The sequence below is a fragment of the Zeus faber genome, assembly GCF_960531495.2.
Source record: "Zeus faber genome assembly, chromosome: 20".
NCBI lineage: Eukaryota > Metazoa > Chordata > Actinopteri > Zeiformes > Zeidae > Zeus > Zeus faber.
Genome location: NC_137207.1, coordinates 23,232,516 through 23,245,601, shown reverse-complemented (window position 1 = coordinate 23,245,601; position 13,086 = coordinate 23,232,516). Strand labels below are relative to the sequence as shown.

The 13,086-nt window shown below is 46.9% G+C and overlaps 1 protein-coding gene across 1 annotated transcript in view; it reads left to right on the top strand.

Annotated features, from left to right (window-relative positions):
• kif19 (kinesin family member 19) overlaps positions 1-13,086 on the top strand; it is a gene marked incomplete at both ends in the record, with an annotated part of 38,828 nt that overhangs the window by 2,806 nt on the left and 22,936 nt on the right. The gene's annotated exons all lie outside the window — the stretch shown is intronic.

Below are 13,086 nucleotides of genomic sequence, written 5' to 3'. Positions count from 1 at the left end.
AAGACCCGTGTGTCACTCACGGTCCAGTGGCCTTTCCAATAACGCACTGAGACTCCGGAAAACATATTTTCAAACAGGTTTCCAGCGTTAAAACGGCCGAAACCGTACGCCTGTTCCTTCCTCCCCTTGACCGTATGCGAGAACCGCAGACTGTGGCGCACCACCGAGGTGCCCGTTGGCCACGCCCCCCTTGAGGTGAACGGCAGAGCCTCAGCTCCACTCAAACCGGGGAGACTTGAGGATTCAATTCGGGCTTGGAGAGCCACACACCGGTGCTGTGTCTTTTTCAGAGCAGAAAATATGGTGGTTTTCTGTCATAGAACACCGAGATTTACCGTCCTCGCGACTCACGCTTCCGCCCCGGCTTGCCCTGCATTTCATCACAACGCCATTGTCATGGGCTGTCGGCAGTTATTGAAGACGTCATTGAGTGTCAATTACAAGATTTTTTTTTTCTGTTTTCCGAGGGAACCTTAAGGGAAATTGGAGTGAGTTGGAGTGAATAATCTCCCGTGGTTTACATAGAGAGGCTCATTTAGTTGGAGGAGTGGTGAGTCAGCGTGGTCGGAACAACCAGTTCCACTCGTAATCAATGTTTTCACGCTGGATTGCCAGCGTGAATCACCGGGGTGCAGCTACGGATGCCAGATAAAAGTCGTGACCCGGTCAGTGAGTCCTGACCTCGTCTCGTTATATCTGCTTTGATGGTCACAAGGAGCACCCCGGGGACAAACGTACCTGCGTTTATTCTGTTGCTTATGCTGTTTTTGGGTGGACTTAACACATTCCTTCCGCTGCGTCTCATTTTGCAAATGTCTCATTTTTCACTTGCAAGAACTGTGAAGCCATGATGTCCAACAAGTACTTCCACTGTCGATACTTTAATACAGTCCTTGGTTACATAGTAAGTCAACTTATAAAGTAAATTAAATACTTTTTTTACAGGTGTACTGTTTTCTTGGGGTTTTTATACCTCCACTTAAGTATGAGATATGGGTACCTCCCCCCCCCCCCCCCCAACCAATGCACGCACACAGTGTTGTATGTTTGAACTCCCAAAAGAACCCATTTGCCTCCTGCCAATTACAGCTCCACACAGTCAATGTCCCTCCAGGAGACCACTTAACAACTCCACCGGCAAGCGCCTGATGACGACGATGATGAAGCTGGTGAAAATAATGATAAGCCTTTGTGACCGGGAAGTTGCTGGGGTGTGTATCTCAACTCGGGCTAATTGGTTAAAGGCGACAGCGGAGGTGTTAGCGGTGGCAGTCGCTTCTTGGTGGTGCAGCCCTAACAAAGCCCTGGACGGAGAGGGGAGGAAAATCGCATTGTTTACATGAAGAGTGATGGTCGTCGTGGTTGTTGGCGAGCGAGTCTCCCGTAGCAGAGCAGAAAGCCAGATGATCCTCAGAATTAGCGGCGAGTGGTGGACACAGATCCGATTTGCCGGCCCATCTCTTGCTTTCCCAGAAGCAATTCAATTATACCGCCTGTTACATAGAACACCGGCGGCGCTCGCATCCAGCGTGACAGCATTAGGGTTGGCCGGGACTCCGGCTGGTTTGGTTGTTTGGTTTGGGGGTCATGACCGGGTCGGTGTGATGCTGACACAGCCGCCTCGACACGGGCCCTTGTTGGTGTGCTCACGGGTACTTTTTTTTTTTTTACACGTAAAGGAAGGAATGGAAATAAAACTCGGACTTCAGCCTTTCGATCAGCTCTTGGGGGTGGGGGGTATGGCAATGAGTCTTAACTAAATCCCAACATTGCCGTTGATTGTTTGTGCCATTGCCTATGAGGAACGTCATGGACTTGTATGACAAGTACTTGGTGTTCATGAACTCTATTCTCCCCCTCGCGCCCTCTGGGTGTATAAACTACAGCGTATACAGTGTAGCCTATACATTTAATTATTTAAAGCTATTGAATTTGCTTTGGGGAGAAGTTGATAACAGTGTCTCAGCGGCGGCGGTACAGTAAAGCCCACAGCAAAGTGGTAGAATGAAGTAGTACTGTAAAGTTGAGGTACTGTATTTATCAGGTCACATAAAAGGCAGAACGGCTGTTACCTGCGCTGCCATGAATACGAATATAACAAAGAAAGCGGCGATATGTGGAAAAACAACCTACAAAAAAAAAAACCAAAAAAACTAACCAAACGTAATGTACTATATAACTTATGATCAACACAATATTTGATGAGGTGAGATTTTCCTGCACAACAGGGCTGATACACAATTGACCCTGGTCAAGCTGCTGGCCCCCCTCCCCCCAGAAACACGCACATCAACATACTCCTGCAGTAATACACCAGCACACCACCCATCCTACTACTAATCTTACCGCTAACCCCCTCGGTAAATACGCAGAACTGCTTACCAAGCTAAAACATCCCATCCCGACTATGTTTGTGCAACAGGCCATCTGCCGGCGAGGGTTCCAGGTACGACAGACAGATTAAGTCAGGCGGCGATGGCAGACTCTCCTGTCTCCTGCCCGTCCTGGGCTGGCTCGGGGGTTTTCCCGGAGCCCTTGCTCTCCAGGGAGATCCAGACCCAGAGGCTGTCTTAAGCCCAGAGGAGATGAGCTCATGGGAGGGGAGTTTAGTTGGGATTTAGTTCCCTGCCACCTGTCCCGCTTTTGTCCCACGAACCAGCCACAGATTGATACACTCTACCTTTCGGAGGCTGTCTGCCGTCCGTCGCCCTTTTTTTTCCATCCCCCGGACCTTTTGAGGGCCAGGTGCGTCGTGAGCCTCTCAGTGGGGGGCGAGTGGCTTTTAAGTGCGGTCGGGTTAATTCAAGAGTTTCCGTCAGAAAAAAATTGTGCCGGTCAACGTGCGCTCGGAGATCTCCCAGACAAACGGGAGAGATTCCGGTCAGATACGATCTGTGTTTGAGCTGGAAAACAATTGATGAGCAGGTTATATAAAGAATGACATCATCCAGGCATGATGATGTATGATGTTTTTTATTGAATATTCAAAATAAAAGTTGGCCAGTTAACGCCATTTTAAAAATAGATAGATAAAAATTACAAATATTTCCACTTGAAATGAAGTAATTTCCGCTCGTGAACAATAAGTAACAAGTGAAGCCGCTTTAGTTAACATTTCACTGAAACAACATTTTGATCCAATCAAAAACAAAATAAATATGCCAAGTAGGTCTAAATACATAACGTTTGTGGTGTTGTCCGTCTTCGTCACGACGTCCCATCGACATATTTTACACAATGAATATTTACATTTCCAATTATTTATAAATGCAACCTGTCCACCAGGGAGGGGGCGGGGCTTAGTTCTAGATCGACAAACCTGATTGGCCGGAGGTGAAAGATCCGCTTTGGATCGTCCAAAGGGATTGGCTCTCCGTTGCGACTCGCAGTGCGCGGAAATGAACAGATCCGCGGAAGTTGTCATCGAAACGATCCACCCAGTTCAAATTGTGCTCGGAGGGAATTATTTTCACCGGACATTATGACCGGAGAGATTTAAATACGTCGGACTTCACCTTCAACGACCGGGTTCTCCCGGTCAAAAACCGTCGATGAGCGGAGAGCGGAAGCGCTGGGTTAACAGGACAGTCCCAGCACTGACTGCACTGCAGGAGGCGTTTCCTCAACGAGAACCTGCGAGGCGGCGAGGGGGTGTTTTTTTGTCGACTTGTCGTCGGAAACGTTTGCTGAGACCATGTGTGTTGACCGGGCAGCGCCGTAATGAACGGGTCATTAACAGACCAGACCAACCAGTGCCGCCTGGGACGCGCTTGAAAGTGGAAACCGAATGTCGCTTACCTCCACTTGTTAGGGGACAAAAGACAAACACCGGGAGCTGTTGGGGCGGATGAGGTGACTCAGGCGCCGTCCACACCCGTACGGACGTTTTAGTGTTTTCTTTGCGACTTTTAGGAATTGCGTCCATACAGTACAGAGCGGTGTGTGGCTATTAGGAAGAAGCCCAATGCGCTGCATGCTCCCCATGTTCTTCTGTGGTGTTTGACGTCAAGTTTTATGAGATATTATCGCCCCCTACCCGCCTCGCATGCTTACAGTTTATTAATAATAATAATAATAATAATAATAGTAATAAGTACAATAATAGTAGTAATAATAATATCAATAATAATAGTAATAATAATAATAATAGCTTTATTTATACAGCACCTTCAAAAACACAGTTTACATAAGTGCTTTGACAGATAAATAAAAGCATAGTGTTCAGATCATGAATTTTAAAGGCAAAGGAACATTAATAAACAGGAATTAAATTGATTCATTAAATTGTTAAAGCGGATAAAGAGACAATAAGAATAAATGTGTTAATAAGAAATAAAAACTAAAAGGAAAAAAATATATAAAACAGATAAAGAAAAGGGGCAAGGTCACATGAAATCAGAGCAATAAAAATGGGTTTTGAGAAGCGATTTAAAGGAAGGCGCAGATTCTGCCAGCCGTATCTCCTCGGGCAGGTCGTCCCAAAGTCGAGGGCCCCTGACAGAACAGGCGCGGTCACCTTCAGTTTTAAGTCTAGACTTTAGAACGACCGGGGGGGGGGGGGAGGGGGCCCCGCCCGAGGATCTAGGGCTGCGCGCTGGCTCATAGGGGGTCAACATGTCTGTTATGTAGTGTGGAGTCAGGCAGATGTGCTTTAAAAGTGATCAGGAAAATCTAAAAATCGCACGCACAGACGGCACTAATGTGGGACTTTATACAAACAATGTACGACAGACGATGAAAGCAAAGCGTTGTGGGCAACTGGTTCAATGACGTAACTGTATTGAATCTGTTATATGCGCTATCCTTTCCACGTTTGTTTCTTCCTTTTCCACATTTGTACTTTCTTATACTGTTGAGAGGCTCCAAGTCGACTTGTTGTTATTTTGTGTACTGCTGTGCAGTACAATAACAACAATGTGTAATTATATTTAGTGAACAGTATGTATCCTGTTTTGGCCTATTTTCAGTGTTTACCCGTTCATGGAGTGGTTTGTCAGCTATTGCCATGTACATTTAAACGTTTAGTGTGTGTGTGTGTGTGTGTGTGTGTGTGTGTGTGTGTGTGTGTGTGTGTGTGTGTGTGTGTGCGCGTGTGCGTGTGCGTGTGCGTGTGTGTGTGTGTGCGTGTATGTGCGTGTGTGCGTGCCCTGCGTGCCCTGCAGGATGTACAGTATTAGCTGCTTAGCTTTTAGGACTCGTTAAGCATCTCCTGGACTGGGCCGGCCTGTCAGCACGGCACAGTGGGGAATGCTTTATACCGAGGCCGTGTAACCATGGCGACACCTAGACAAGGTCAGGGCCATTGTTTGTTCTCTCCCTCTCTCTCTCTCTCTCTCTCTCTCGCTCTCTCTCCCTCTCTCTCTCTCCCCTCTTCCTGACTGGTGTAATCCTCTGTTGGGAGGACACGCCCGCGGAGACGGCATTGGCAGGGCAGGTTTAAACGACCAGGTTATGTCGTGTCGCTTTGCACAACATCAACAAGATGTTCTTTAGCGGCTTGATCACTGGCTTCTCCACACAGCCTCCAGCTGGATCGCTAGCGTCACGGCGATATATCACATTGATATAATGGCCTTTAAGGGTCTTAGGGTCCATTTGTTCCTGCTATGCAGTGGTTAGTACCTCCCAAAGGTGGTCCAAGGAAGGACAACTGGTGAACCGGCGACAGGGTCAAAGTTCATTGATGCACATGGGGGGTGAAATTGAGCCCCTCTGGTTCGATCCAAAAGAGGAGCTACTGCAGCACAAATTGTTGAAAAAGTTAATGCTGCTGTGATAGAAAGGTGTCAGAACACACAGGACATCACAGCTTCTGCGTATGGGGCTGTGTAGCTGCAGAGCGGTCAGAGTGTCCATGCTGACCCCTGTCCACCACTGAAAGCTCCTACAATGGACACATGAGCATCAGAACTGGACCATGGAGCAATGGAAGAAGGTGGCCTGCTCTGATGAATCACGTTTTCTTCTACGTCATGCGGATGGGTGGGGTTAGGGTCCGATCCGATGGAGCATCTGTGGGATGTGCTGCAACAACAAGCCCGATCCATGGGGGCCCCACCTCCAACTTCCAGGACTTAAAGGATCTGCTGCTAACGTCTTGGTGCCAGACACCACAGGACACCTTCAGAGGTCTGGTGGAGTCCATGGCTCCACGGTTCACAGCTGTTTTGATGGCACGAGGGGGAGCTACACAATATTAGGCAGGTGTTCTTAATGTTGTGGCCGATCGGTGTACGTGCAAAGTTGTATCTTATCTTTAAGATCATCGTTCGAGTTCACAGTTAAGTTTGACCAAAACTTTGGTTGGGGTTAATTTTGGTTTTTTTTTATTTTTATTTGCAATAAATTTTTGTTTTTCTGTTTCCTTTCTTTGTTAGATTTTTATTTTGTTATTTTATTATTATTGCCTATTTTTTTATTTTATCTATCGGTCTGTCTGTCTGTCTGTCTGTCTGTCTGCCAGCCTGTCTATCTTCCACCACTGTCCGTAAACCAGTGCGGCCTCATAGTGGTTCCCAGCAGGAAGGACGGGGGCCCCCTTACTCTGACAGAAAGCTATTTTACGAGGCCCCCGGTGTTTGAATAGGTGTTGGGGCCGGAACAGCCACAAACAGCCCCCCGTCCCTCTTTAGCAGCCCACATATAACCTCCACACTAACAGGCTGCTTGACCTCCACGCGGCCACACCCTCTCTCACTGGATCATCTCTTTCTATTCCCTCACTTTGTTTCTCCACCCTCTCTCTCTCTCTCTCTTTCTCTGTCTGTCTCCGAATTCCCTCCTCCCTCCGTCCCTCTGTCTGTCTCTGTCTGTCTGACTGTCTGTCTGTCTATCTATCATCTGTCTATATATCTATCTGTCTGTCTGTCTGTCTGTCTGTCTGTCTGTCTGTCCGTCCGTCTCCCTCCTCTTCTCTTGTCCTACTTTCTCTCATTCTGTGTGTCGCCGAATCCCCTCCTCCCTCCATCCCTCTGCCTGTCTGTCTGCCTGCCTGCCTGTCTGTCTGTCCGTCCGTCCGTCCATATGTCTCCCACCTCTAACCTTCGCCAACTCTCACCAGCGATCTCTTGACACCGAGGGCCTTGTGTGAGTGCTCCGTCTCCTCCGTGCTCCTCCACCCTAATCTGATGAGAGTGGGGGGCGGGGCCCGCGTCTCGCCGCTCTCACATAACACTCAATACTAAACCGGGCTCTCGAAACCGCTCCACTTACAGAGCATGGCCATCGTTCCGAGGACCGCCTCCCAGTTATTGAACACCTTTTTTTTAATGAAACGATGAACGTGTTCCCCCGCCGTCCACCTCCAGTGTTCCTCTGTTTTTCCAGAGTCGGTTTTTTCGCAGGTCGCTCAGTGGGGGGAAAAGGAGCCGTTCCGTTCTCCCGACTCTTGGTCCGCTGGCTTCAGCCCGTGCGTGGACGCGCGGCGAGTGGGGGAAGGACTTCCTGCGAACGATGGACGACAGACGGGAGAGGGGTCGCCTCGGCCTGGGGGGGTGGGGGGGTGGGGTGGGGTTGTGAATGGGGTCCTCATCGGAATCGTTCTTTTCTGTCACAAATATTGATTCAGGCGGAAGGATGCAAACCGCGTATCCCAGAAGATATTTCCGCCTAAGCCTCTCAAAAACATGTATTTTGCAAGAGAAAGGCAGATAGATGCGTGAATCATAACAATATTGTATAACTGTCAAAAGTATTAATTTTGGTTGAAATGAAGATGTAAATGGTCACATTCAATATGAATTACACCAAATGCCTTTTTTTTTTTTTGGCTTTGGCTGGAAGGACTTTAATTTTAGTCCACAGCGACTTTTTTCAGTTTCCAGGTCCCAAGATTTCCGGCTCCAGACCCCCCGAGTCCCAAAACACTCACACGCACACGCACAAACACACACACACACACACACACACACACACACACACACACACACACACACACACACACACACACCCCTCAGGGATGGATTCATTAGTGCGTTATCTGAAGCCGCTTGGATCCAACCTCTTCTCGGTTTCTCCACCGACACTTGATTTGGGAAGCAGGGATCAAGTTGTCAAATTGAGTTTTAATGATAGGATTCACAGCTCAGAGGAACGTCCGTTGTTCATGAGGTCCTCCCTCGCTCTGTGAATACTTACCGACTCAACCCAACCAACCAGAAGTCGGGGAAGATGGAACAACTCGTCAAGAACCGGATCTCCAGAAAAAAAAACCAAGAGGGTCAAACCTTTCACCGCTACGTATCGTGAGACGCGATCTTGCGCCGACGAACGCGGCGCCGCTGCCCTGCCTGGAAGTGATCAATTAGATGAATGAGCGCCACCTTGCAATTTTGATGTTGCAACACAAAAGCTGATTTCCCATCTTTTTTTAGAGTGTTGATTTGAAACGTTGTTACAGCGCCCCCTGGTGAGCTCTCACAGCAGGGGGGGAGGGGGAGAGAGAGAGCGAGCGAGAGAGAGAGAGAGAGAGAGAGAGACTGAGAGAGAGAGACACATCTCCTGGAGGGACTGACTTGAGGGAGTGAATCCCCTCCGGCATTCGGCCTCAAACACTCATTTCATAACATGTTGTTTGCAGGCAGCTGGAAGAGGCGCCGCCGTGCTCCGGAGCCACGCACCAGGTTTCAGAAGCTGCAGCAGCGTCTCACCAGCTGCAGCAGCGTCTCACCAGCCGCCGCGGTTCACGTTCAGTTTTACAATCGAAACGAAAACGAGCTGTTCATCTTGAAAACCCGTGACCAAGAAATACCAAGTTGAGCGGCTCATCGCGTCTCCTGTTTCCCTCCGTATTCACACACCTTCAGGTGTTTCTTCAATGGCAATGTTTTTTGACGAACACCTCAATAGCGATGATTTGACGATATTTTGGGGGGTGGCTGTCTAACAGTGACAGACGAGAAACAATCCTGAGCCATGTGGATATTATGACATGATGATGTTATTTAGAACAGTTAGAAGAGTCTATTAAGATAAAAAAGTTGCATGACTTTACTCTAATACATCCTTAAAAACAGCATTTGACTGGATCGCAATATTGTGATAATAGACGATATGTGTACTACATAATATATATTCCCATATAACAATATCAGTTTTGTAAAGTATATATTTCCCGGTCCGTCCTAAAACTGGGTTCTTCACGGTGTTAAAAGGTTGATATATGAGCTCGGACACGACTTTTAAAAGCATTTGCAACTTTTCCATCCGCACTTCCAATGTGCAAAACCGCTTTAAATCCGGAACCTCGTTCATATTTCTGGGATGAATATATTCCTCGAGACAAAATGGGTTCTGGCAGAGCAGTCGTAGGTGCAGCATTTTTTTTTTTGTTTAGTTTAGTTTGGAAATACACCCGTTGAATAAGGAGGGGTCAAACCGCTGGACTGCCCTTTGCCCAAACGTCAGCAAACACAAGCCTTTAAAAATATCTGTGCGGGCTTGCGGAGCCAAATGGGGTAAATTCAATGTTTAACTTTCCACTTCCCAATGAGAACCTTTTTAAGGCCTGAATATCTAGCGCTCTCAGATTAGAAAGAACACTAAATACAAATAATAATAATATTATTCATCACACCAAATTATTTGTATTAATATCGGCGGTTTCATCTTATAACGCAAAAGTGGTTGTTTGGCCAGGGGGTACCCAGCCCTTTTCCCCTCATCAATCTGAGACCCCTTTATTTAAATGAAGCAATATATGTATATAATGCACCGTATATATTTACATTTTTTTGTAAATATTTTTTTCAGTTTTTTTTATATTCTATTTTTTTTATAAAATAAATATACATCATATAATAATAATAATATAGCCAAATAATATTTTTCCAATAAATATATGTTATAATATATTTATGTGTTCTGTCTTTTTAAAATAAAAAAATAAATATACATTATGTAATATATCATGTAAAAAAATAATCATGTATGTTTAATTTTAAAATTATAGAAAAATCAAATAGTTATTTTTAAAAATAACGGGGTTGTGATTTTGGGAAGCGTAATGTTTTTGGCGTCGTTTTCTGCCGTTGGGCTGCCGGGATTTTGGATTTTGGGACTCTTGACACAGCAGAAAATTGATCTTAAAAATCCACTTCAACCCCCCGTCCCCCGCTCCCACCCCCGTCCCCTGTCCTCCCCCTTGTCTGGTAAGAAAGAGAGACGTATAATTATGATCCATTATAGTAATAATAATAATAGTAATCGTTGCAGTCGTCGTCACCCTCATCCCGCCGTGGAGTGACTCAGGCTCAAAGGAACGATGACATGACCCGATAAAGAGCGACCAAAAGAGGGTCGCGACCGTACTGTGTTGTTATTCACCCGAGTGTTGTTTTCATGTTATTCCGAGCGAGAGAGTGAGTTCACTGGAATAAGTTCATGAGTGTTTTTTTTTTAATTTTTGGCCATACCTTTAATAAATGGTCTGTTTCGATATGGTTCTAACAATGAGGCGATCATAGCTGTGTCATACATTCTCTATGGAACAAGCAAAAAAAACCATTTTTTTCCCCCCACGGGTTCCCTGAGCTTTTTTTTCCCAAATCTTTCCACTTTGCGTTGTAGAGCTGGGAGTAGTTTCCCTGATCTACGGTGTTAGGAGCTCTGACTTTTTATTTATTTATATCTATTTTTAAAGTGCAGCTATTTAAAGGCAGAGGCAAAGAAAGTCTCTTTCAAATTGTCCGTCGTGTAACGTTTAATTGATCTTATTGATCTTGAATCACCTCACAGCTTATCACCCTTTACCTGGTGCTGGTCAGGACACGCTGCCTCACCGCTGAAGTGGCTCTGGACTTTTGACGCCTTGCAGTGTGTGTGTGTGTGTGTGTGTGTGTGCGCGCGTGTGTGTGCGCGCGTGTGTGTGCGCGCGCGCTTCCGTGTGTTGTTCCCCACGTGTTGTGGTTTTGGTAATTGCTCGTCGTCCCAGTTTGCTGTCCGCGGCCCGACCTCAGGGCGACCTCTGACCCCGTCTTGTCCCTGGCAGCCGAGCAGCTCCACCTTTCCAGGAATCTGTCTCTCCTCGGATTGTTGTTGTTGTTTTTTTTTTCATCTGTTTTTCCAAAAATCCGGCTGGACCAAACGTTTCTTTCCGTATCTTTGGTTGTGAATGTTAACGCTTTATTTAGTAAAATCCACCTCACTGATTCGGGGAGCATGGCCAACCAAGCCTTTGGCGGGCGGAGTGCGAGTCCAGATCTGCGCCCGTGTCCACAGAATCCTGCCAACGCCGCATGGCGCTGGAGACACTGACATTGTAGACGGCGGCGCATCAATGGATGTCACGAAAAACAAAGGTGGGGACAAAACACCCGTTGGAGTCCCCTCGGCCCCTCAGCCGGCGGGATCTCTGCAGACCTCTGGTTACACCGGCAGGCATCCCTCCAACATGTCTGTCTGTCTCTCACCCCGTCCGGCTGCACTGATCTCTCAATCTGGTAGATCAGTGGCCTTAACAGAGCCAAACGTGGTGTGTAGGTGCACGCAGGTTGGAGCGCGGGCGGTGTCAGGGAGCGCACGCCCCTGAAACGCCGCCCGTCGTTTTGGATACCCGGGTACTCCGGTTTGATTGAGGGTCAAAGGCCGCCTGGCATGACGAATTGGTGTTCTTTTTGTTACGTTTTTCTTTTTCTTTTTTTTCCTTTTGTCCCCTTTAGTTCCCCCGGGGGCCAATTAGAATAAGCGCGCACACACACACACACACACACACACACACACACACACACACACACACACACACACACACACACACACACACACAGACACATACACACACACACACGGATGGGATGTGGGAAGGTGAGACACAAACTGGAGAGGAGCATCTTCATCATTAAAGAGGAACCCAACCCAATGAGACTGTTGATTTTCCTCCGTCCTGTACAACCCCTGTACCGTGTGCGTGTGCGCGCGAGACAGGCTTAGTTACTGCTCCTTTACCCTTTGGCTTCTCAAGGGTTGATTCAAGAAAAGTCGACCAGGAACCGCAATGCTACAAAAAAAACGGAATCTCCCAAATCACAACAAAGGCATTAAGAAGAAAATAAATACAAAATAATAATAATAAAAAAGATATCATAGTAAAAAACGAACAAAAATCATTTGAAAGGGTTAAATGTCTGATGCAGCGCTGTTTCCAGGAGTACTGGAGCACCGAACGACGGTATCACGGAAATACTGATTTCATTGGGAATTGGAAAGTAAACAGGGAGTAAGAGGATATTTTATTTCATAACCCCCTCACACCTGTCTAATCATGGCAACAGGTGTCCCAGAGACGGGGGTAACCATGGCAACACAGACGATGCGGCCGCTGGGAGATGAGGATCCGAAACGAGGGGTGGTGTTTAGATAAGATAGGGTTGGTGAAAAGATGTAAGGACTCTGCACCTCTCCACCCCCCCCCCCCCCCTCACACACACACACACACACACACACACACACACACACACACACACACACACACACCTTATCACACACGCGCACACACACACACACACATCCTTTATCTCTCTGTTGCATGCAAGGTCAGGCATAGAAGCTGACAACAGAGGCACCTGACCCACTGACCCCGTGCAGCGATTAAAACCGCGACGTGCAGCCCAACCCACACGGAGCTTTGACACTTTTCATTGAAAAGGCAGAAGTGGAAGTAGAAATAAATTGTGTATATATTTATGTTGCTTCTCTCACCACGAAAGGCATGACATCCTTTCCTCGCCTTTTAATTGAATTTTAAAGTGGTCATCCATAAGTTGTTTTTTTTTGTTGTTGTTTTTTTTGTCCTATATTTGCTACTTCCTGTTGCTGTCACTTCAAACGAAAGAAACAGCCGCTCAATGTTTTTTACATTTAGTCATAGATCAGACGCTTTTATCCAAAGCGACTTACAATTGTTCAAACACCGACGGACGCAGCCATCAGGAGCAATTAGGGGTTAAGTGTCTTGCTCAAGGACACTACAGCATGCTAGCAGGAGGAGCCTGGGGTCCAACCAGCAACCTTTGGATCACTAGACCACCAGCTCTACCTCCTGAGCTACCATCCCATCCCATTTGGAGTTACATACGTGCGTCCTCTATTACC